Here is a 24382-nt window from a genome sequence, read left to right as displayed (position 1 = left end):
TATTATGGTATATGTGTCTATTTCCCTTTTCAGTGTTTGCAGTGTATTCCTCACGTTTTGGGGGGCATTCTGGTTCGGTGCATAAATATTTATGATTGTTATGTCTTCTTGTTTAATTGTTCCTTTTATTAGTAGATAGTGTCCTTCTTTGTCTCTTTTAACTGTTTTACATTTGAAGTCTAATTTGTTGGATATTAGTATAGCCACTCCTGCTCTTTTCTGGTTGTTATTTGCATGAAATATCTTTTCCCAACCTTTCACTTTCAACCTATGTTTATCTTTGGGTCTAAGATATGTTTCCTGTAGACAGCATATAGAAGGATCCTGTTTTTTAATCCGTTCTGCCAGTCTATGTCTTTTGATTGGGGAATTCAGTCCATTAACATTTAGAGTTATTACTGTTTGGATAATATTTTCCTCTACCATTTTACCTTTTGTATTATATATATCATATCTGACTTTCCTGCTTTCTACACTCTTCTCCATACCACTCTCTTCTGTCTTTTTGTATCTGACTCTAGTGCTCCCTTTAGTATTTCTTGCAGAGCTGGTCTCTTGGTCACAAATTCTCTCAGTGACTTTTTGTCTGAGAATGTTTTAATTTCTCCCTCATTTTTGAAGGACAATTTTGCTGGATATAGGAGTCCTGGTTGGCAGTTTTTCTCTTTTAGTAACTTAAATATATCATCCCACTGTCTTCTAGCTTCCATGGTTTCTGCTGAGAAGTCTACACATAGTCTTATTGGGTCCCTTGTATGTGATGGATTGTTTTTCTCTTGCTGCTTTCAAGATCCTCTCTTTCTCTTTGACCTCTGACATTCTAACTAGTAAGTTTCTTGGAGAACGCCTATTTGGGTCTATTCTTTTTGGGGTGCGCTGCGCTTCTTGGATCTGTAATTTAAGTCTTTCATAAGAGTTAGGAAATTTTCAGTGATAATTTCTTCCATTAGTTTTTCTCCTCCTTTTCCCTTCTCTTCTCCTTCTGGGACACCCACAACACATATATTTGTGCGTTTCATATTGTCATTCAGTTCCCTGATCCCCTGTCCAAATTTTTCCATTCTTTTCCCTATAGTTTCTGTTTCTTTTTGGAATTCAGATGTTCCATCCTCCAATTCACTAATTCTAGCTTCTGTCTCTTTAAATCTACCATTGTAAGTATCCATTGTTTTTTCCATCTTTTCTGCTTTGTCCTTCACTCCCATAAGTTCTGTGATTTGTTTTTTCAGTTTTTCTATTTCTTCTTTTTGTTCAGCCCATGTCTTCTTCATGTCCTCCCTCAATTTGTTGATTTGGTTTTTGAAGAGGTTTTCCATTTCTGTTCATATATTCAGCATTAGTTGTCTCAGCTCCTGTATCTCATTTGAACTATTGGTTTGTTCCTTTGAGTGGGCCATATTTTCAATTTTCTGAGTGTGATCCGTTATCTTCTGCTGGCATCTGGGCATTTAATCAGATTTCCCTGGGTGTAAGATGCCGCAGGTTGAAAGATTTTTCTGTGAAATCTCTGGGTTCTGTTTTTCTTATCCTGCCCAGTAGGTGGCGCTCGTGGCACACATTTGTCTGCGGGTCCCACCAGTAACAGGTGCTGTGGGTCCTTTAACTTTGGAAAACTCTCGCCGTGGGGGAGGTTCGCCAGCCGAAGCGGCTTGGAAGAGTACCAGCCGGCCCGGGGCTCTGAACGCGGGGAGGGTCACCGGCCGCCGCAGCCTGGGAGAGCGCCCGTCCGAATTTCCTAGTCGGCCCGGGGCACCAAGCATGGCGGGAGGGCGCCAGCCGCCGCGGCCCGGGAGAGTGCACCGTTCCCAGCCGGACCTGGGAGTCACGTGTTTGGAAGGGACCCCCCCGGTCACCGTTCTCTGCGGCCTGGGGATTTCCGATCCAATTCTCTCAGTTGGTCTGGGGGGCTGCGCGTGGTGGGGGTGCCAGCCGCCGCGGCATGAGGGGACCGCCTGCCCAATTCTTCCAGCTGGCCCGAGAAGGAGGAGGGGAGCAACTCCGGCCGCTTGCCACCCTGCCCGGGGAAGCCCGCGCCCCTCGTCGATCTCACCGGAGCGGGTTCTCCCAGCCAGTCAGCCGTTCCAGGATGGGGTACACTGTCTTTTTGATCTCTGTCGTGGCTCCGGGAGCTGTTCTGTATCGTTTCTACTCCCCTAGTAGCTGTTCTGGAGGAGGAAAGGTGAGGATGACAAGGCTGTCGAGGACGGTGGCAGAGGAGCCGGTGAAGGCGGAAGAGGGCACGGTGGTGGCTGGAGAGCTGTCCGGCGTGCCGGCGGTGGTGGTGGGTGTGAGGGACAGTCAGTGATCAGCAGCAGGCGGTGAGCTTCTGTCGGCACTGAGAGGGCTGAGGCAGCAATGGTAGACTGTGCTTGGCAGACCCCGGCAAGAAACCCACCCAGCGGCGAAGGGGCAGATACCGCACCTCCTTGGATCTGTAATTTTAAGTCTTTCATAAGAATTGGGAAATTTTCAGTGATAATATCCTCCATTAGTTTTTCTTCTCCTTTTCCCTCTGTTCTCCTTCTGGGACACCCACGACATGTATATTCATGTGCTTCATATTGTCATTCAATTCCCTGAGTCCCTGCTCATATTTTTCCATTTTTTCCCCTATATTTTCTTTTGCTTGTCTGATTTCAGATGTTCCATCCTCCAATTCACTAATCCTATCTTCTGCCTCTCAAAATCTACCATTGTAGGTTTCCATTGTTTTTTTCATCTCTTATACTGTGCCTTTCATTCCCATAAGTTCTGTGATTTGATTTTTCAGACTTTCCATTTCTTCTTTTTGTTCATCCCTTGGTTTCTTTATATCCTCCTTCAAGTCATTGATTTGATGTATGATGAGGTTTTCTATGTCTGTTGGTATATTCTGAATTAATTGTTTCAACTCCTGTATCTCATTTGAATTGTTGATTTGATTCCTTTGACTGGGCTGTATCTTCAGTTTTCCTAGTGTGATTTGTTATTTTTTGCTGGCGTATCTAGGCATTTAATTTCCTTGATTAGCTTATTCTGGAGCTTGCTTTCACCTCTTTTACCAAGGGTTTTCTCACTCAATGAATTTGTTTTCTGTGTCCTTTTTCACACTCAGTTCAGCTTTTTCTGGACCTCTAGCTTATGTTTTGTTTAACAGAGGAGAATTTTTCAGTTCTTGTTTTCTTGTTTCTTGCCCTGCTTGTGTGGTGCCTTCCCCCCCCACACACACACACACTCTTAGGAGGGTCTACATAGATATTATAGACCCCAGCCAAATTTTCACAGACCAAACTGACTTCCTGTCAGGAGGAAAGAGTCATCTGCATCAGTTTTCCCTGAGGGTGAGACCCGACAGGTTGAAAGGCTTTCCTGTGAAGTCTCTGGACTCTGTTTTTCTTATCCTGCCCAGTATGTGGTGCTTGTCTGCCTGCAAGTCCCACCAGCATAAGATGATGAGGTACCTTTAACTTTGGCAGACTCTCTCTGCTGGGGGCATGGTGGAGATAGAGGAGAGGTTGTAGGTTAGTTTTAATGGCTTCAAATTACCAAGCCCTGGTGTCTGAATTCCTTAAGGGAGGGATTCCACCTGAGTTGGGTCTCATCCCTCCCCTGAGGAAAGCACCAGCTCCAGACAAGATCTCAAAGAAGCTTGTTTCTGCCTATGCCTGGGGCAGTTGCAGCCTGAGAAGCCCTGCTTCTGTATCCAAGGCCAGTCAAGCCACCATAGAAACACAGCCACAGAAACCTCTGTTTCTTTTTCCATCAGCCCTGCCCCCTTAGTGGCGGGGCAAAAATCAGTGATCTCTGCTTTGACCAGGTTCACCTGAGCTGGGGGCCTATTTTTAGTAGTCAGAATTTGTGAATTAATTCCACACTTGAAGCTTAGTTGAACCCAGCCCTCGTAAAGTCTCTTTCCTTCCCTCTCTGGGAAGCAGCATGTGGGGGAGGGGCACCAGCTGCCACGGCTTGGGGCGCTCATGGTTCTGAGGGGGCTCGCAGCTGGTCCCGCTGGCCCAGACTGGGGTACACTGTGTGTCCGGTCACTGACGTGGCCCCAGGAGCTGTTCTTTACTGTTCCTGGTTAGTAGGTGTTCTGGTGGACGAACTAAATCCCACACCTTGCTCAGCTGCCATCTTGGCTCATCCAAAAGCTGCTAATTTCGAGTGGGGACCTGAACAAGAGGAGGCTCTGTGACAAGTCCAGGCTGTGTACAAGCTGCTCTGCCACATGGGCCATATGATACAGCAGATCCAGTGGTGCTGGAAGTGTCAGTGGCAAATAGAAATGCTGTTGGAGCCTTTGGCAGGCCCCTATAGGAAAATCACAATGCAGACCCTTAGGATTTTGGGGCAAAGCCTTACCATCTGCTGCAGATAACACTCTCCTTTTGAGAAACAGCTTTTGGCCTGCTACTGGCCCTTAGAAGAAACTGAACACTTAACCATGTGCCACCAAGTTACCATGAGCCCTGAGTTGCCTATCGTGAGCTGGATGTTGTCTGACCCACAAAGCCATAAAGTTGGGCATGTGCAGCAGCACTGTATTGTAAAATAGAAACGGTATATATGAGATAAGGCCAGAGCAGGTCCTGAAGTCACAAGTAAGTTACATGAAGAAGTGGCCCAGATGCCCATGGTCTCCATTCCTGACACATTACCTTCTCTTTCCCAGACCAGAGCTATGGCCTCTTGGGGAGTTCCTTTCAGTGAATTGACTGAGGAAGAGAAAACTCAGGCCTGGTTTACAGATGGTTCAGCACAATATACAGGTACCATCCGAAAGTGGACAGCTGCAGCACTACAACCCCTTTCTGGGGTGTCCTTGAAGGACAGTGGTGAGGGGAAATCCTCCCAGTGAGCAGAACTTCGAGCAGTGCACCTGGTTGTTCATTTTGCTTGGAAGGAGAATTGGTCAAGGTGCATTTGTATACTGACTCATGGGTGTTGCTAATGGTTTGGCTGCATGGTCAGGGACTTGGAAAGACCATAATTGGAAAACTGGTGACAAAGAGGTCTGGGGAAGAAGTATGTGGATAGACCTTTCTGAGTGGGCTACAAACATGAAGATATTTGTGTCCCATGTGAATGTGTACCAGAGGGTGACTTCAGCAGAGGAAGGTTTTAATAATCAAGTGGATAAGATGACCCATTCTGTGGATACCAGTCAGCCTCTTCCTCCAGGAACTCCTATCATTGCCCAATGGGCTCATGAACAAAGTGGTCATGGTGATAGGGACAGAGGTTATGCATAGGCTCAGCAACATGGAGTCCACTCACCAAGGCTAACTTGACTACAGCCACTGCTGAGTGTCCAATCTGCTAGAAGCAAAGACCCACACTCAGCCCCAAATATGGCACCATTCCCCAAGGTGACCAGCTGGCTACATGGTGGCAGGTTGTTTACATTGGACCACTCCCTTCATGGAAGGGGCAGTGATTTGTTCTAACTGGAATAAACACATACTCTGGATATGGGTTTGCTTTCCCTGCACACAATACTACTGTCAAAACTACCATCCTTGGGCTTATGGAAAACCTTATCCATCATCATGGTATTCCACACAGCATTGCTTCTGATCAGGGAAGACACTTCACAGCAAATGAAGTGCAGGAATGGGCACAAGCTCATGGAATTCTCTGGTCTCACCATGTTCCTCATCATCCAGAAGCAGCTGGATTGATAGAAAGGTGAAATGGGCTTTTGAAAACTCAAAGGTGGCAATACCTTGAAGGGCTGGAGTAATATTCTCCAGGAAGCTGTGTATGCTCTGAATCAGCATCCACTGTATGGTGTGGTTTCTCCCATGGCCAGGATCCATGGGTCCAAGAACCAAGAGGTGGAAATGGAAGTGGCATCATTCACTACTACCCCTAGTGATCCAATAGGAAAATTTTTGCTTCCTGTCCCTGAGACCTTGAGCTCTGCTGGTCTACAGGTTTTAGTTCCTAAAGGAGGAGTGCTTCCACCAGGAGAAACAACAATGATTTCATTGAACTGGAATTAAGTCTGCCACCTGGTCACTTTGGGCTACTCATGCCCCTGGATCAACAAGCCAAGAAGGGGATTACATTATTGGCTGGGGTGATTGACCCTGACTTCAGGGGGAAATAGGACTACAACTACACAATGGAGGTAAAGAAGAGTTTTCTTGGAATCTAGGAGATCCCCTAGGCGTCTTTTAGTACTACCATGCCCTGTGATTAAAATCAATGGAAAACTACAACAACCCAATCCAGTCAGGACTATCAATGGCTCTGAAACTTCAGGAATGAAGGTTTGGGTCACCCCACCAGGCAAAGAACCACGGCCAGCTGACGTGCTTGCTGAGGGTAAAGGGAACATGGAATGGGTAGTGGAAGAAGGTAGTGATGAATATGAACTTTGACCACGTGATCAGTTACAGAAACGAGGACTGTAATGCTGTTTTGTTCATGTTATACTATTTAAGTTGTAAGATATCAAGTTTAAGAATGAGTATTACCCAAGGACTTGCACCCTATTCTGGAGACATTTAATGTGTTTCCAGTTATAGGCAGGACAGTTGAGTATTGTTAGGTGAAAGAGAAAATGTGTGCTATACTGTTTTTTACTTAGAAATTGTGTATGGTTTAAGGTGATATGTATAGCTGCCAAGTTGACAAGGGGTGGACTGTCATGTTGAGGTTGATGTGTCAACTTGGCCAAGTGGTGGTACCTGTTTTTCCGGGTGGGCAAGTGCTGGTCTGTCCATTGCAATGAGGACATTTCATAGAATTAAATCATGATCATGTTAGCTGCATCCACAGCTGATTCCATTTGTAATCAGCTAAGGGGAGTGTCTTCTTCATTGAATGATGCTTAATCTAATCACTGGAAGCCTTTTAAGGAGGATTCAGAAGAGACAGGCTCTCTTTCTGCTTTGGCCGGCAAGCCTCTCCTGTGGAATTGGTCTAGACCCTCCATCGGAATCATCGGTTTCACACCCTGCTCTGTGGATTTTGGATTCTGTTCCCACAGTTACATGAGACACTTCTATAAATTTTATATTTTCAAGTGTTTCTTGTTGATTCTGTTTCTCTAGAGAACCCTAACTAATACAGGGGAAAACCCAACTTCCCCAACTGGAGAATTCTTGATATTCTCACAAGCAGTGGGAACAACCAAAGCAATAGGCAGAGCCCTCAATCTGGGGGTTGGTTCATATGAAACCTAACCCCACAAAGAATAGGCTAAGCCTATTTAAAATTAGGTCTAAGAGTCACCCCCAGAAAACCTCTTTTTTTGCTCAGTTGTGGCCTCTCTCTCTCTCTCTCTCTCTCTCTCTCTCTCTCAACCAACACGACAAGCAAACTCGCTGGCCTCCCCCTCTCTACATGGAACATGACTCCCAAAGGGTGGACGTTCCTGGCAATGTGGGACAGAAATTCTAGAATGAGCTGGGACTCAGCATCATGGAATTGAGAAAACCTTTTCAACCAAAAAGTGGAAGAGCAAAATGAGACAAAATAAAATGTCAGTGGCTGAGAGATTCCAAACAGAGTCGAGAGGTTATCCTGGAGGTTATTCTTATGCATTATATAGATATCACCTTTTTAGTTAAGGTGTAGTGGAGGGGCTGGAGGGAAATGCCTGAAAATGTAGAGATGTGTTCCAGTAGACATGTTTCTTGAAGATGATTGTGTGATTACATAGCTTTCACAATATGACTGTGTGATTGTGAAAACCTTGTGTTTGATGCTCCTTTTATCTATCTTTTCAACAGATGAGTAAAACATATGGGTTAAAATAAATAAATAATATGGGGAACAAATGTTAAAATAAATTTAGTAGATTGAACTGCTAGTGATCAATGAAAGAGAGGGGTAAGGGGTATGGTATGTGTGAATTTTTTTCTGTTTTTTGTCTATTTCTTTTTCTGAATTGATACAAATGTTCAAAGAAATGATCATGATGATGAATATACAGCTATGTGATGATATTGTGAGTTATTGATTATGTATTAAGAATGGAATGATTATATGGTAAGAATGTTCATGTTTGTATGTTGTTATGGTGAATAAAAAATAAATTAAAAAAATCCAGCAGTCTGGGAAATCTGTTATTTGTACCCTTATATTGAGATTGAAGAGGAACTGTATTTTTGGAAGCCAGAAAATTTTCTTAATACCCAATGTTGCTCGTTGTTGATACAGTTGTCCTTGCTTTGATTTAACTTTTAGTTCGTTGAGGTTTGTGAAAAATTTCAGCGGTTGATTGTGTTTAGAAAGAAGTCTTAAATGCTGTTATGTGACACCAACATGTCCCATTTCTACAAAGAAGGTAAGGTACTTTTTTGATAATTGCCAGAAAAGAAAATCACTCACAGTATATATATATATATATATATATACTGTCTGCAAACCATTAAGAATATCTTTTACATGTATTCAGAGATTGTCCACATTTGTATCATGGCCTGAGTATAGAAAAGTGGTGACCTATTCACTGTAAATGGGCTTGTGGAACATACCTATGTGCAGGGAGAAGGCATAGACTAGGGTATTATAAAATAATAACACTAACGTTTAAGACAAACCTTATTGAGTTAAGTAGCAAATATGATTTCAGTAACATATGTTTAAACTAACTGGCTTGGAATTCATAAAAAGTGCATTTTATTAAGTTTTAAAAAATCCTAAATACAGTTTTGTTTTCCTGAACATGACAAAGTTTGGGAAACTATATGTACTAGTTCTAATTTCCTCCATTAATTTATTCAGAAACATTCACTGAATACGCACTATTTACAAGTCACCATGCTAGGTGCTAGAGATCAGAGATGAATAAAATAATCCCTGCCATTAGGGAGCTTCCAGTCAAACAGTGATTTTGCAGTGGGGGGTAGAAAAAGCATATGCCCTTATGAAGACATACTAGAATTACTAAAGGCCAGTTATCAAAGTACAGTCCACTGGGTACCCATCACGATTCCGATTATGGAAGGAAAAGGACCTTGCTGTCTGAAAGGTGATACTGATGGTGAAGTAGGGGAAACTCTGTTTACCCAAGAAAGCACCTGAACCTCTGAGCAGTGGCCAAAACTTTACTGCCAGCAGCCCCAGAGGACTCTCTGTCCAAAGTCTGAGCCCTGTATATTCTTAGTTTCCAGATTATACAGGCTGGTAAGGCAAGAGTCACTATGGGAATGGGTAGTAAACACTGGAAAGGTATGGAATTTCTTTTGTCTGAGATGGGACATGCACAGAGGACCACAGTTCTGTGGATGTAACCCAAGGCAGGGTCTGCAGATGTGACCAGAGGCAGAGACTTGGACATGACCAGAGGCAGAGTCTGTGGACATGACCTAGGGCAGAAAGGTGCCGCAGACATTTTGTTTTACTCCCTGCTTTTGCATACTTTAAGAGTACATAATTTCAAACATAAATTCATAAGGTGATATGTGTGAATACATAAAAATTCATAAAGTTATACAATAATAATACTGAGGTGAAACACATGAATTCATAAAGTTATACAAAAATACTGAGGTTAAACTTGTAAATTGCTTCATTCCTCCCTTTTGATGATATTATTTACCACGTTTTATTTTATAAGCCAGCACCATTTTCCTTTGTAGAGACTAGCTCATATCCATGATAATTTGTGAGGCTCAGGTTCCTGAAGTAGGTGGGAGGCAGTTTTTCAGTCTATTATGGCCTCTATTGTTTGATTTACACTTCTTAACAAGCAGGGGACTAGGCAAGGTAAAATAAGTATAGCACTTACAACTCCTATTATCATTGTCACAATCTTGGACCACAGTCCAGAAAACAATGAGTCAAGCCATGAGGTCCAAGAGTTGTCCACGCCTAAATTTCTGACTAATTCTTCAGAGAGGGCCATGAGTCCACCTAGCATTACACAGACCCTCCTTTTCCTGCCAATATCATGTCTAGTACCAGTCTGTTTTCCCAGGCTACCTTGCTGGTAGAAGCTACCTGCTTGGTCAAGCCTCTAACAGCATCTTTAGTATAATTTATAAATCTTTGCTGATTGTAATAAGTGTAATTAATCCAATCTACATTTTTATTTACCATTACCCACCAAAATAAGAAAGACTCAAACCCAGCAGCTATTTGATGGCAAGCCTTATATTGGTCAAGAACTCCTCTCAGGACTAATATAATATATTAATATAATATATATTATATTAGGGTCAAAGGAGCCCTCTGGGACTTCTCACTTTTTCCTAGACCTGGGTGCCAGCTAGTGTTCTTGAGTTTGGTTTAGGTTTGTGACAGTAAATAGGATGGTGTGGTAGCTAGATTCAGTTGTCAACTTGGCCAGGTGGATGTGCCTCATTCCATTGCTGTGGACACGAGCCAATGGTACATGAACCTCATCTGTTGCTGATTACATCTTCAGTTGGCTAGGAGGCATGCCTGCTGCAATGAATGACATTTGAGTTAATTAACTGGTGCTTAAATGAGAGAGCTCAACGTAGCACAACCCAAGTAGCTCAGTATACCTCATCTCAGCACTTGCAGCTTACCCCAGGCCTTTGGAGATGCAGAAAGGAATCACCCCAGGGAAAGTTGTTGGAACCCAGAGGCCTGGAGAGAAGGCCAGCAGAGACCATCCTGTGCCTTCCCACGTAAGAAAGAACCTCAGTGGAAAGTTAGCTGCCTTTCCTCTTAAGAACTAAAAAAATAAATCCCCTTTTATTAAAAGCCAATCCGTCTCTGGTGTGTTGCATTCTGGCAGCCAGCAAACTAGGACAGATGGCAAACTGCACAAAGGTGCAGGTCCTCTCCCAGTCCAGCAGAGCTTGTAGGTTACAGAGTTTGTAGGCACTGTAGGTTACAGTATTTCAGATCCCCGGTGGCATTCCAGGTCTGGGCACAAGTTACCTGAGGCCACTTTCTGTTTTGCTTAAACATCATGAGATACAGGCCATGTGATTCCAGTAGCCTCCTTGGGCCAAGGGAATTCCTTTTCTTTCACCCCTTTTGGCCAGAGGAAACAATGCAGCCATGGCGCTGCAGTTGTTGTTCCCTGTGGAGTTTAGGAAGAGAGAAACCACACACTTAAGTTCTGCCTCATGCTTATCAAACCCTAAAGGAAAAGGGACTACCTGGGCACAGGATGGCAAGAAGCACAGGCATAACAATTTCTTTTTCCCAAACTGTGCACAGTGTATCTCACCCATTCCCACTAGGCATTGGTTTCACTAGATCCTGCTATTGCTGTCAAACTTTCTTTTGCATTTTTGGTCGTCATGACTTTTACTACTAGGAGATTTGGAACTAGGTGAGGTGGTGGACTTGAGGCATTTGCCTATGGCTCAGACTGGGTTGGCGGGTTTAGGACATTTGCTGGTGATGTGGACTGGGTGGGCCTAGGGAGGGGAACGGGAGGGATAACTAGGATGCAGAAACAGCCGACTGGGTCTTTGCCAGTAACGTCCACCCGGATTCCAAAAGTGTGGTTGTACTTTATGTCTCCTGGCCCTGGCAGGACAATAATGAGGGGATTACAGTTGTTTATGTGTCATTCACCCTTTACATGCCCCTTAATGAATGTTAATGGCTTAAGTGATTTGCAGTTCTCAAGTGAGGTTTACCTACAGATCCATAACCAAAATTCCAGGTGCCCTTGGGACACCACTGTTGTTGGGGTGAAGTCCAACCCCTAAAGTATGTAGTCCCCCAAACATCCTGCCATGACCAGCGTGGGCTTCTCTCCCATTCCTCTTTCCTAGCTTGAAGGCGCAGGTATTTTTCTGATGAACTTAATGCTTGCTGATTGCCCAGATTTCCATGGGAAATTCCCTTGAGCGCACAGAAGTCCAGCTGGATGACCTGAGAGTTACCCCCTTCAGTGACAGTGATGGAAGTTAGAGCAGCAGTTACCTGCCAGAGAGTGCCCAGGAGGCAAAGGGGGGCTATCATTTTAGAGATACTTTTAGCTTGTGTTACCTGGATATGAAGGGCTCCACCAAATCAAGGTAAAATTAGTGTTTGGAAAGAGGGCAAATACTGCTAAGTGAAAAACAAGCACAAAGAGTAAGAAAAAGACAATTAGTTCACAGACCCAGCAGGCAAGGATGTCCATGTGTCGATTCCTCAATCTTCAGCTGTGCATAGATCAGTCAGCTTCCAGGATGACTGAAGCAGGGCTTGAAGATTCCCTCAGGTTCTGGTCCCAAATAGACCAGTCAGTTTTCAAAGTGGTGGGGGCAGGGCAGGTGGTTTTCTTATGCAAAGTCAGACACAGTGGGTCCTCTGGGTCAGTTTGGCGTTTCCAAGACTGAGTTAAGCCATTTCCAGGCTTCATACAGGAGTGCTGAGATCACTGTATGCAAGGAGTGATCTCGGCAACCCTAACAGCTGTAGGAGTGGAAAGGAGGACCACTTAGGGCCTTACCAACAGATTAAGTGTTAACACCTGATTTTTCCAATCTTTTACCCAGACTAGCAATCCCAGGGTAAAGGGGTGCACGGGGGTGTTAACTGTAGTGGAATCTTTCATTTACCCAGCTGTGCAATTGAGACAGAGCAGAGCTTAGCCCCTGGAGCTGCCTTTGTAAAGTTAATTCTCCAAATTATGTAATATTTCCTTGGAGTTCTTTTATTAGCGGTAGAGGCCGTCTGAACAGAACTTCAAATGGAGAAAATCTTTTTTGTTTTGTGCAACTGCATCTTCTCCTTAACGACGCTATGGGAAATACATCAGTCCATTTTAAATTGGTTTCCTGACAGTTTTTTCAGGGTAACTTCCAGATTTAATTCATTTGCTCCACTCTTCCTGAACTCTGCAGCCTATATGCTGTGTGGAGATTCCAGTTTATGCAGTCAGCTTTACTGAGATTTTGTGTGATCTGGTCCACAAATGCTTGTCCATTTTCAGAGCCCAGGGAGCTCAGCAGGCCATTCCTCAGAATGATTTCTTTGCATAAGAAATGGACCACTTCCTGGGCTTTTTCTGAGCCAGTGGGGATGTCTTCCACCTATCCTGAGAAGGTACAGACTTCTACTCACAAATAGTGATACCCCCTTGCCCGGGGGAGTTCTGTGAAGTCTATTTGGATGTCATTGAATGGCAACTGCCCCATGACTTGAATTCCCGTGGAGGGGGTTGGGGGAATGTTGGCCCTTGTCAGGGGTTGTTTTGAGCACAAGTCACGCATTTAGCACAGACTGCTTGGGCAAGCTGGTGCAGTTGAGGAATGTAAAAGTACTGTTGAAGAAACTACTCCAGCGCTATTTTTCTCTAGTGACTGTTTTCGTGAACTTGCGAAGCCACAGTCGGGCCAAGTGCTTCTGGGATTGCTAATCAACCATCCTTGAAGTTCCACCATCCATTTGGTAGGAGGGCACTGCCTTCTTAGTTTATCCAGGAATCTTCAGTCTCGGAGTATTTTGGCTGTATGCCACTTATAGGTTCTGCTAGAAGGGCTGCTGTTAAGGAGGAGTGGGCTCCCCTTAGGCTGCTGCCTTGGCTCCCTTATCAGTTGGACACTTCCCTTGGGCTACTGCTGTGTTTTCTGACTGGTGCCCTGGGCAGTGGATGATGGCAACCTTCACTGGGTCCCATACTGCTTCCAGGAGGGCCAGGATTTCCTGGCTGTGCTTTATTTCCTTTCCTCCAGCATTGATCAGTCCTCTTTCTTTGTGTAGGGCCCCTGCACCTGAGCAGTATTAAAGGCATACCTTGAGTCAGTGTAAATGTTAACAAAAGAATTTGCCTCTAACAGCAGGGCTCTGGTGACTGTGATGAGTTTGGCTTTTTGAGCTGAGGTGCCTACGGGGAGGGGCTCAGATTCCACAATTGAGTCCAGGGTTACCACTGCATACCCTGCTTTTCACATCCTCTTGTGGTCAAAACTGCTGCTGTCTGTATGATATTCTGCATCAGGGTGGGTGAAAGGCTGGTCCTTTAAATCTGGTCTGCTGGAGGACACTTCTTTTAAGTTTTCTGTACATTTATGCTCGGGCAGGCCTTCTCTTTTTGGCAGGAGAGTAGCTGGGTTTAGGCTGCATATGGCTTCCACGTGAATATTTGGGTTGTCACATAAGAGGACCTGATCTTTTAACAGCTGGGGAATGGAAAGCCAGTGATATCCCTTTTGCTGAACTGCCTTGATATGGTGCAGGACACAAAGGGTTAATTACTAGCTGAAAGTTAACTTCTCAGCATCATGAGTTAGAACAACAGCAGCTGCTAAAGCCCACAGACAGGGAGGCCATTCTTTGGACAGCTTTGGCCACCACCCTTTGCTGGCTGAGAAGAGTCTATCTACTTTGATAAGTAAGCTACCAGGTTGTCCCAGGGCCTAATTTCTGAATGAGGACCCCTGTGGCTGTTCCCTGTCATTCATAAATGTACAGAGTGAAAGGTTTGTCAATGTCTGGGAGACCCAAGGCTGGGGCTTGGGTGAGTTCCTTTTTTAGCGTTTCAAAGGTTTTTTGTTGTTCAGCTCCCCAGGGCAGAGGTGGATTTTCTGCTCCTCTACCTCATATAAGAGGCTAGCAACTTCCGCAAAGGAGGAACCCAGATGTGACAAAACCCTGTGGCCCTTAGAAACTCACAGACTTGTCACTGAGATGTGGGTGTGGGAATCTGACAGATGGCCTGCTTTCTTTCAACCCGCAGGGACTGGGTGCCTTGAGTAATGTGAAATCTGAGAAATTTCACCTGTTTCTTACAAATCTGGGCCTTTTTCTTAGAGACCTTGTAGCCCCTTTGGTTTAAGTGGATCAGGAGTGCTTTAGTACCTTTTAGACAGTCTTGTGAGGTTGTGCTGGCTAAGAACAGATCATCCACATACTGAAGCGCCACACTATTATACTTTTTATTGTGGAATTCCTGCAAGTCCTTTCCTAGGGTCTGGCTAAATAGAGTGGGAGAATTCTTGAACCCTTGGGGCAAGTGCGTCCAGGTGAATTGTTGTTTTCTTCCAGTGTATGGATGTTCCCATTCAAAGGCAAAAATGGGTTGGCTGACTGGTGGCAGAGGAACACAAAAGAAAGTGTCTTTCAGGTCAAGGAAGGAGAAAAATGATGCTGTTGGAGGAATTAGGCTCAATAGAGTATACGGGTTTGGTACTATGGGATGTAGTGTAACAGTCATTTGTGTGTGTGTGTGTGTGTATTGTTATCGTGTAATTGTGTAGCAGTCATTTTGTTGATAGCCCACAAATCTTGAACAGGATGGTAATCATTGGTGCCAGGTTTTCATACCAGTAGCAGAGGAGTGTTCTACGGGGACTGGCACTCCTGTAGTATACCATGAACAAGCAGGTGGTCTGTGTGTGCCTGAATTCCCACCTGGGCTTCCCCGGGGGACTGAATATTGTTTGACACACTGGGGCAACTCCCTGGTGGAGTTCCATGAGGACCAGAGGGGCATTCTTTGCTAGCCCCGGTAGATTATTTTCTGCCCAAACAGAAGGATCAACTCCTGGCATTTGTGGAGGGTCAGGCTGGTTTTGGTTTTCTTTGGTGAGAAAGAGGCACCACTCTTCCATCTGGGGGCTGTCGGGGTCACCATGATTTTTCCCTCTGGGTTTTTTAGCATCAGGAAACATTCCCCTTCTGCACTGAAACTTATCTGGGCCTGGAGCTTTGTCGTGAAGTCTTGGCCCAGCAGGAGCACAGGGCAGTCAGGAAGGTAAAGAAATTGATGAGAAACTTCACGAGATCCCAGCAGACACTTGCAGGCTGTTAAGAAGGGATGTTGAGCCAAGATGCCAGTAGCCCCACCTTTGGTGGTTTGCTTTTTAGCTTTAGGCCCAATTTGCTGCATGGCAACAGAAAGTTCTGCGCCTGTGTCTACCATGAAGTCCATTTTTCAGCCCCTACTGTCATCATGGCCATGGGCTCCCCAGGGCCGAGTATGAAGGGGTCCGGTCTGTCTCAGTCAAAATTGTCTTCAAGGCCTGCCAGGACTACAAAATTAGTAACTATGGGCTCCTCATAGCTCGCAGGGAGCTTGCTTCCCCTTTCCTGTTTTTTGTTGGGGCATTCTGCTTTCCAGTGTCCCTCCTCTTTACAGTAAGCACACTGGTTTCTTCCCGGTGGAGATGCTCTCCTCCATTTTCTGGGCGGCCCCCAAAGAGTGGGTGTTTTATTTTCTGTCCCTGGACACTTGAAGATTCTGGGTTTTGAGGATGGGGGCCTTCTGGTGGTCTGCATAGAACCGTAGCAAGCAGGTCTGCCTTTTTCTTTAGTCGGTGGTCTGCTCCTCTCCGTGCCTCTTGGTCTTGGTTCATGTAGACTTTTGTAGCCACCTCAAGGAGCTGGGATATATTCATTCCAGAAAACCCTTCTAATTTCTGCAGCTTTCCCTGGATATCAGGTTAGGCTTGCCCAACAAATGCAGAGTTAAGTTTCTGGTTTTCTGGTGCCTCAACATCAAAAGGAATGTACAGTCTAAAGGTTTCACAGAGGTGCTCGTGGAACTGGCTGGGGGCTTCGTCTGGCTTTTGCAGGACTTCAGTGGTTTTTGACATATTTATTGTTTTTCTGGCCCCCTTTTTGTGCTCATGCCTTGAATGAGCATATCTTGGTAAAGATTCAAACTGTCCCTGCCAGCTTCGGTGTTTGGGACCCACCATGGGTCAGCACCTGGGCAGGAGTTCTGAGAATATTGGGATGCATTCATCGTACCCTTGGGAGCATTTTCTTCTAACCACGTCAGGGAGGCTTGTGAAATTCATCTACGCTCTGTGTTGGAAAGGATGATGCAGAGTTGACTGACGGCAATCGTGCCACATCAGTTGGTAGGTGTGTATAATCCACTGGAGCAGGTCTATCATAGCCTGGGGCTTCTCAATGTAGGAGGGAGTGTGGCTTTTCCAGTTGATGAGGTCAGAAGTTGAAAAAGCCTGGCAGACGAACAGGGGCTGGCCTCTGTGCAACTGGCCTTCTGGATCATAGTAAAACAGTGCCTGGGTTTCCCTCAGGGGCAGCTGTAAAGCCCCTGGGACACCACGGGCTTTCCCAGCTCAGGAGCGAAGGTTCCAGGTTGGCGGGATCTCTGGAGAGAGTTCAGGTGACCTGGGACCTAGCGAGATGGGAAACAGCTGTGGAAAGCTGGCTGGTGTCCCTGAGAACTGGAGTTCTCAGTGGAGGGCATCGGGGATGCTGACGGTATCTCTGGAACCAAAGCCGGCACTTTTGGCGGGGGTCGGGGGACTGGAACTGAGTAAGGCAGAGGGCATGGATTTTCCTCTTCAGCTGGGAGGACTGGAGGTTTTTCCGGGGTTGAAGACTTAGGAAGGCAGGGGTAAAGAGTCTCTGTCGGCGGTGGGGAGAGCACTGAGGCTCGGATAATCGCGCTCTGATGCACACAGTCGTGGAGAGCTTTTGTTGGCAGCCCGGAGGGGGTCGAGGTTCGGGCATCCACGCTGTGACACACGCAGTCGCCGGGAGCCGGGACCGAGAGCGGTGGCAGTGGTGGCGGTTTCTGTTTCTTTATCTAGGTGGTTGGGGTGCTTTTCTGTCAGCGGCAGAGAGCCTTCTGGGGTTGGAAATTTTGTAGCTGCGCAAGCTAGCTTCTTTGCAGCAGCCGCTCCAGGGAGCGGAATACCCAGGTTGGCAGGGGCCACTAGGATTGTTGCATGGTTTTCAATGCAAGCATTTAGCCATGGTGGTGAATTTTGAATAATTTGGAGCCAGAAGTCAATGTTATGGAAATTGGTCAGGGTGTCCAGGCTGTCCTGTGACAACTTGTCGGAGGGATCAGATCAGTTGGAGGTCAAACGACCCCTCTGACAGCCATTCAACTCCAAACGAGGGCCAGTCCAATTGGCAAAATTTGCGCAGCTTCTGGGGCTTGAGCTTTACTCCATAGTCTCCAGAGAAACCTTTCCTAAAGTTCTTAATGAGGCATGCTAAGGGGGTTTGCTCTCTGAACCACCCATAGTGACCCTCCTGGGGCATCAGACAACAAATAAACAAGACGACAATCGCTTTGTCCTTCTCTGGCCGCTTCCTGCAGGGTTGAATTTAGGGTATAAGGCGGGTTGGTATAAACCCCCAATCCGGACTCTCACAAACTCTTTCGTTTGCTCGCTTGAGAGCACCGCGGTGCAAGCCGTAACGAGATCCCATGGACCCGCCCATTGGGACAAGTACTCCGCCACGTGGGGGACACAGCGCCGAAGCCTCTGGACAGAGTCACGACTCATACATGCACTTTCACACACCAGGCACTGGACAACACGCCAAATTCTGTATGACTCCCTCCCCAAACCAGTGTTTCTAACCACCGGAGGTTTCTCCTCCAGCTTCTCTGAAGGTTACTCGGCCCAGTTTAGGAGGGGATCAGCCTCCTCTCCTGCCTGAAAGGCAGGACCTGACACTCCCGACCTGGTGGGCGGTGCTTACCAGTCCAACGGGTGGAGCTCCGGGTCAGTCCTCAGGGATGCTAAGGCCCTTCCCAAGTCCGGGGAAGCCAGTGCCCTGTTCCAGTCGGATGATCCCAAACCGGGAAAAAAGGTTCCAGGGGCGCCCTGAGGATGATGAAGATCAGTCTGCAGCTCGGGGACACACATGTGTCTCTTCCTCGGGGTGTGGAGCTTCCCGGCCCATGCACCAGAAATAAAGTAGTGGAAACTCCGTTTTCCCACGAAAGCCTCTGAGAAGTGGCCCAAACTTTATTGCTGGCAGCCCCAGAGGAAGCTTTGTCCAAAGTCTGAGCCCCAAATACTTGAGTCACTGTAGGAACGGGCGGTAAACACTGGAAAGGTACAGAATTTCTTTTGTCTGAGGCGGGACATGAGCAGAGACCCGGGTTCTGCGGGCGTGACCCTGAGGCAGGGTCTGCGGACAGGACCAAGGGCAGAAAGACACCACAGGCATTTTGCTTTACTCCCTGCTTTTAGATACTGTAGGAGTCCATAATTTCATACATAAATTCATAAGGTGATATGCATGAATACATATAAATTCATAAAGATATAGAACAATAATGCTGAGATGATACACATGAATTCATAAAGTTATACAAAAATACTGAGGTTAAATTTGTAAACTGCCTCAATGGAAACGTGCTGCATGAATAGACTTGTGGAAGCAGGAAAGTTGAAGACTTACTGGTATAAGAGAGACCAGCATATTAACACCCAACTATAATATAGCATGTACTTTATCAATAGATATGTAAAGGGTACTACAAGAGTTCCCAATTTTACCTAGTAGTAGTCAGGAAACATCTGATAGGCTCTTGAAGTTATGTACCCTGAAAGAAATTTCAGACTCTGGAGATACTGACTAAAGAGTGATCAATTTTTATGAGAATTGAAGCACTGAGAGTAGATGAGACCACCTAAAGAGAGCTGTGAAGATGGAAGAAAATAGTGAAATCAGCACTATTATTTCAACCATCATTGCTCAATTTTTGTTATGTTCCAAACACAGTGCTAAGTGCTTTATATACATTTCATTTAACCTCCACAAAAAACTTACAGGGTAGGTGCTATAGAATTTTTGGCAATGCTAGCATATAGGAGGCTGGTGGGTGAGGAGGCTTTATCAATGGGTGTGAAAAAAGAGCCATCAGAGAAACCAAAGGAGAGATTGATGCCATAGGAAACAAGGGAGGATAGTGTTTAGAGAAGGGAGAGGTCAGCAATGCCACATGTTTCAAAGGTGCCAAGGAAAGTGAGGAGTGCAAAGGAGCCACTGGTTTGGTAATTTATAGGATAAGAGTGACCTTATGGAATGCATTTTCAAAAGAGTGCTGAGGGAGGGGTGAGAGACATATTACCAAGCTTAAAAATTAAAGGAAGAATGTGATATTTAGAGGTAAGGCAATTAGGCAAAAAAGTTAAAACGCCAACCAAAACCATTCCTGCCAATCCTAAAGAACACCTAGGGTGTTATATAAGATTCTACAAAGGTTCCATGCACTAGGGTAACTGTCCAGAAATCTACAACCTCCAGATGGGTCCCTGGACCAGATAAGACCTGAGATGCAGAGGGCCACCTCTCCAGAACATCAACTGGTTCCATCCCGCATCCCATATTATCAACAGCTTCTTTCAACATGAAAAGGCTAGAATGGGCATAGCCCCAATACTCCTAAAGAGTGGGAGAAGAGTCAAAGGTGACAGTGGGGTTATACAGAGAAGATAGAGTTTAACAAATGAGTATGATCACTGAGTCATTATATCGATATTTTAGTCTTCAGTATCTTAGAGCAGCTGGAAGTAAAAACCTAAAATTTTGGAATTGTAACCCATACCAAACTCTGAAATTTGTTCTGCAACTAATTGTTGTGATGTGCTTTGAAATTTATTGCTTTTTTGTATATGTGTTATTTTTCACAAAAATAAAAGAAAAAGTTGATTGCGATGATAAATGCACAGCTATATGATGATATTGTGAACCATGGACTTTACACTTTGGATGATTAAATGGTATATGTTCTAGCTTGCTAGCTGCCAGAATGCAACACACCAGAGACGTACTGGATTTCAATAAAAGGGGATTTATTTGCTAACTTTCAACGGAGGTTCTTCTTACATGGGAAAGCACAGGGTGATTTCTGCTGGCCTTCTCTCCAGACCTCTGTGCTCCAACTACTTTCCCCGGGGTGATTCCTTTCTGCCTCTCCAAAGGCCTGGGCTGAGCTGTGAGTGCTGAGATGAGGTCTGCTGAGCTGCTTGGACTGTGCTATGTTGAGTCTCTCATTTGAGCACCAGCCGATTAAGTCAAATATCATTCATTGCAGCAGGCACGCCTCCTAGCTGACTGCAGATGTAATCAGCAACAGATGAGGATCACATGCCATTGGCTCATATCCATAGCAATAGAACTAGGTACCTTCACCTGGCCAAGTTGACACCTGAACCTAAATACCAAAGTATATGAATATATAATATATATCAATAAAAAAATAATTTTTAAGAAGTTAGGCTGTAAAGGGAAATGTAATGGAACTTGAAAGATTGTGGTAAAGAAACCTGTAGAGAGGGAGAAAAGAAAAAATAGGAAAGACAAGACTATAGAGAGTAACCAGCATATCCTATTTCCATAAAGAAGGTCAGTATGGAAGAGAAAGAAAAGACAGTGATGGGGTAGGGGGGCATGATCAAGAGGTCTAGTTGAAGGGTCGTCCTTGACTAGGAGGACGGAATCCCCTTTTAGTAATGCATAAAGAAAAGAAGTGGAGGAGATGGGGGAGCTCAAGGGAGTATGCTGGTTTGAAAGGATGTATGCCCTCTAGAAAAGCCATGTTTTAATCAAAATCTCATTTCATAAAGGTAGAATAATCCCTATTCAATACTGTGTGTTTGAAACTGTAATCAGATCATCTCCCTGGATGATGTGATTTAGTCAGGAGTGGTTGTTAAAATGGATTAGGTGATGACATGTCTCCACCCATTTGGGTGGGTCTTGATTGGTTTATTGGAGTCCCATAAAAGAGGAAACATTTTGGAGAACGAGAGATTCAGAGAGAGCAGCACCATGAAGCAGAGAGTCCACAAGCCAGCGACCTTTGAAGATGAAGAAGGAAAATGCCTCCCGGGGAGCTTCATGAAACTGGAAGCCAGGAGAGAAAGCTAGCAGATGATGCCGTGTTCACCATGTGTCCTTCCAGCCGAGAGAGAAACTGTGACTGTGTTCACCATGTGCCTTCTCACATGAGAACTTCATCGGCCTTCTTGAACCAAGGTATCTTACCCTGGATGGATGCCTTAGATTGGACATTTCTATAGACTTGTTTTAATTGGGACGTTTTCTCAGCCTTAGAACTGTAAACTAGCAACTCATTAAATTCCCCTTTTAAAAAGCCATTCTGTTTCTGGTATGTTGCATTCTGGCAGCTAGCAAACTAGAACAGGGAGGTTACCACCAGGACCTCTGTTTTGTTCTTCAAAGTAGGAGACAAGATCATATGCTGCAAATTAGATGGGCAGGGGCTTGAGGAGAGTGGGAAAGGATTGTGACACGACATAACTGCCCATATTCAAAACAAATAATACTCTAGTATAATGGCTCCTTCTTCCCTTTCTTTAAAAACCGTGTTTTCATAATCTCTGAACAGATCTCTGCCTTAGATTTGGAGTTGTTTTCTTTCCCCTATGGATGAGAACTGCAAAAGGCTGATTGTGATGATAAAAAAGGATTTAAGTCCTCTAGCCTCCTATATTCTGGAGCAATTAGAAGGAAAAAATGAGAGGATCATATGGTAGCCCAGGACAAACTCTAGGATCTGTCCTGTAACCACTTGTTGAAGAGTGCTTTGAAAACTATTGCTTTTTCATTTCTTTGCTTTGTATATATGTTATTCTATACAATAAAAAAAGTTAAAAAAACAAAAAAGTAAAACCTCAGAAATGGATAGCACAATATTACCTAACTGTAATACAGTTATGTTAGAACACCGAATGAAGCTGAATGTGAGAATGATAGAGGGAGGATGGCTGGGGGCACAAATGAAATCAGAAAGAAAGATAGATGATAAAGACTGAGATGGTATAATCTAGGAATGCCTAGAGTGTATAATGATAGTGACTAAATGCAAAAAAAAAAAAAAAAAAGGCTGATTGGTAGGCTGATATGGTAGGGTAAAGAACAGTTTTACATGCAGTAGAAGTACAAGGAAGGCAATTAAAGTAGCCAAACACCTTGCCTTTTCCTGAAATCCTGGTTTGAACCTAAAATTTTCTGACATGTGTACAGTGGATTAGATGCATTCTAAGTATATCTAATGATAAGCTTCTTGGAAATGTAGCTGCCTCTGAAGCAGTGGGAGAACTCTAAAGCTAACATATTCAGACATTCTTGGAGGGCACTGGTGATTTCTCCAGAGGTGTTATTTTCAAATCAAAGCAAAATGTCTAGCAGAAATAACAAGTAACTGTCTCTAATGAAGAAGCTCTCCATTTCAAAGTATCACTTGAAATAAAGCATTCTATTAGCGTATTTCTCAGAATGTGGTCTGAAGAACCAATGAATCATTATGGGGTTGGGGCAGGTGTTGGGGCAGGTAGGGACAGAAGCGATTTTAACAATGTAATTTTTTAATTCCAGTCAGTCCTATTAATTTGAATCTCTAGATTGGAGCCTGAAATCTAAATATTTTACAAATGTTCCAGGTTATTTTTAAAGCTTCTTATTTTGGAAACTTTCAGTACTATAAAAAAGTAGAGAGGATAGTAGAATTAATCCCAATCTCCCCATTGCACAGCTTTAACAACTCACGATCTATTCTGTTTTATACTTTCTACCATTGTATTATTTTGAAGCACATTCTAGACATCATGTTATTTCATCCATAAATACTTTGGTATATATCTCTAAAACATAAAGACTCTTTTTTAAAAGAAATCATAATCAAAATGCCATTATTATATCAGATGATTCTTGGCTATGCCAAAGATCTGTCTACTTCAATCATTGAAAAATATGAGGCTATGCTCACATTTTCACCCAAGATTCCAAGGCTCTATGTATCTAGCTGATAGATTATCATTCCCTCACAGGGTCAAAATTATGTTTGCAGAATGGTGGATAAGTGTTTCAAATTATGAATAGGGATCAAATTGTTCTCGTTTGCTAGCTGCCAGAATGCAATATACCAGAAATGGAATGGTTTTTTAAAGGGGGAATTTAATAAGTTGCAAGGTAACAGGCTGTGGAAATGTCCCAGTTAAAGCAAGTCTATAGAAATGTCCAATCTAAGGCATCCAGGGAAAGATACCTTGATTCAAGAAGGCTGATGAAGTTCAGGGTTTCACTCTCAAGTGGAAAGGCACATGGTGAACACAGTCAGGGGTCCTCTCTCAGCTGGAAGGACACATGGTGAACATGGCATCATCTGCTAGCTTCCTCTCCAGCTCCCTGGGAGGCATTTTCCTTCTTCATTTCCAGAAGTCGCTGGTATGGACTCTCTGCTTTGTGGTTCTGTAGTGTTCTCTGTGGTGGCTTTCTCGTGACTCTGTCATTCTTTCTGCTCTCTCTGAATCTCCCGCTTTCTCCAAAATGTTTCCTCATCTATAGGTTTCCAGTAAAGTAATCAGGACCTACCTAGAGTGGGTGGGCACATGTCTCCACCTAATCCAGTTTAAAAACCACTCTTGAGTGAGTCACATCTCCAAGGAGATGACCTAATGAAAGTTTCCAACATGCAGTGCTAAGTAGGGGTTAGAAGAAAAAGCTGCCTCTACAAAATGGAATTAGAATTAAAACATGGCTTTCTAGGGTACATACATCATTTCAAACCAGCACAGGAATCTTATTTAATAACTTTTTGGACAGCTATTAAGATAATTAGTTTTCAATTGCATTAATAAAGTTTCTAATGCAAAACTATTTTTGCAATGTTAAATTTTATGATCATGAGATTGAATTGATTTGTTAATATTTAGAATTTTTTCAACTGTTTTCCTTAATGAGATTGACCTGTAATTTTTTTTCTTCTCTTAATTGT

The 24382-nt window shown here is 44.3% G+C and overlaps 1 long non-coding RNA gene across 16 annotated transcripts in view; it reads left to right on the top strand.

Moving 5' to 3' along the window:
* Positions 1–24382, top strand: part of LOC143642507 (uncharacterized) — a 145466-nt gene that overhangs the window by 48688 nt on the left and 72396 nt on the right. For 10 of the 16 annotated variants that reach the window (XR_013155711.1, XR_013155697.1, XR_013155710.1 and 7 more), the window contains one exon: positions 8179–8278. The exons of 4 other annotated variants lie outside the window; for them this stretch is intronic. This is a non-coding gene — a long non-coding RNA (uncharacterized LOC143642507). Of the gene's footprint in view, positions 1–4651; positions 8009–8178; positions 8279–24382 lie in introns of those variants that run through there. 2 more of the 16 variants (XR_013155708.1, XR_013155734.1) reach the window with 1 other exon arrangement.

This window comes from Tamandua tetradactyla, chromosome 1, assembly GCF_023851605.1.
Source record: "Tamandua tetradactyla isolate mTamTet1 chromosome 1, mTamTet1.pri, whole genome shotgun sequence".
Lineage (NCBI taxonomy): Eukaryota > Metazoa > Chordata > Mammalia > Pilosa > Myrmecophagidae > Tamandua > Tamandua tetradactyla.
Note: the sequence above shows the minus strand (reverse complement) of the source record. Positions and strands in the feature narration are given on the sequence as shown.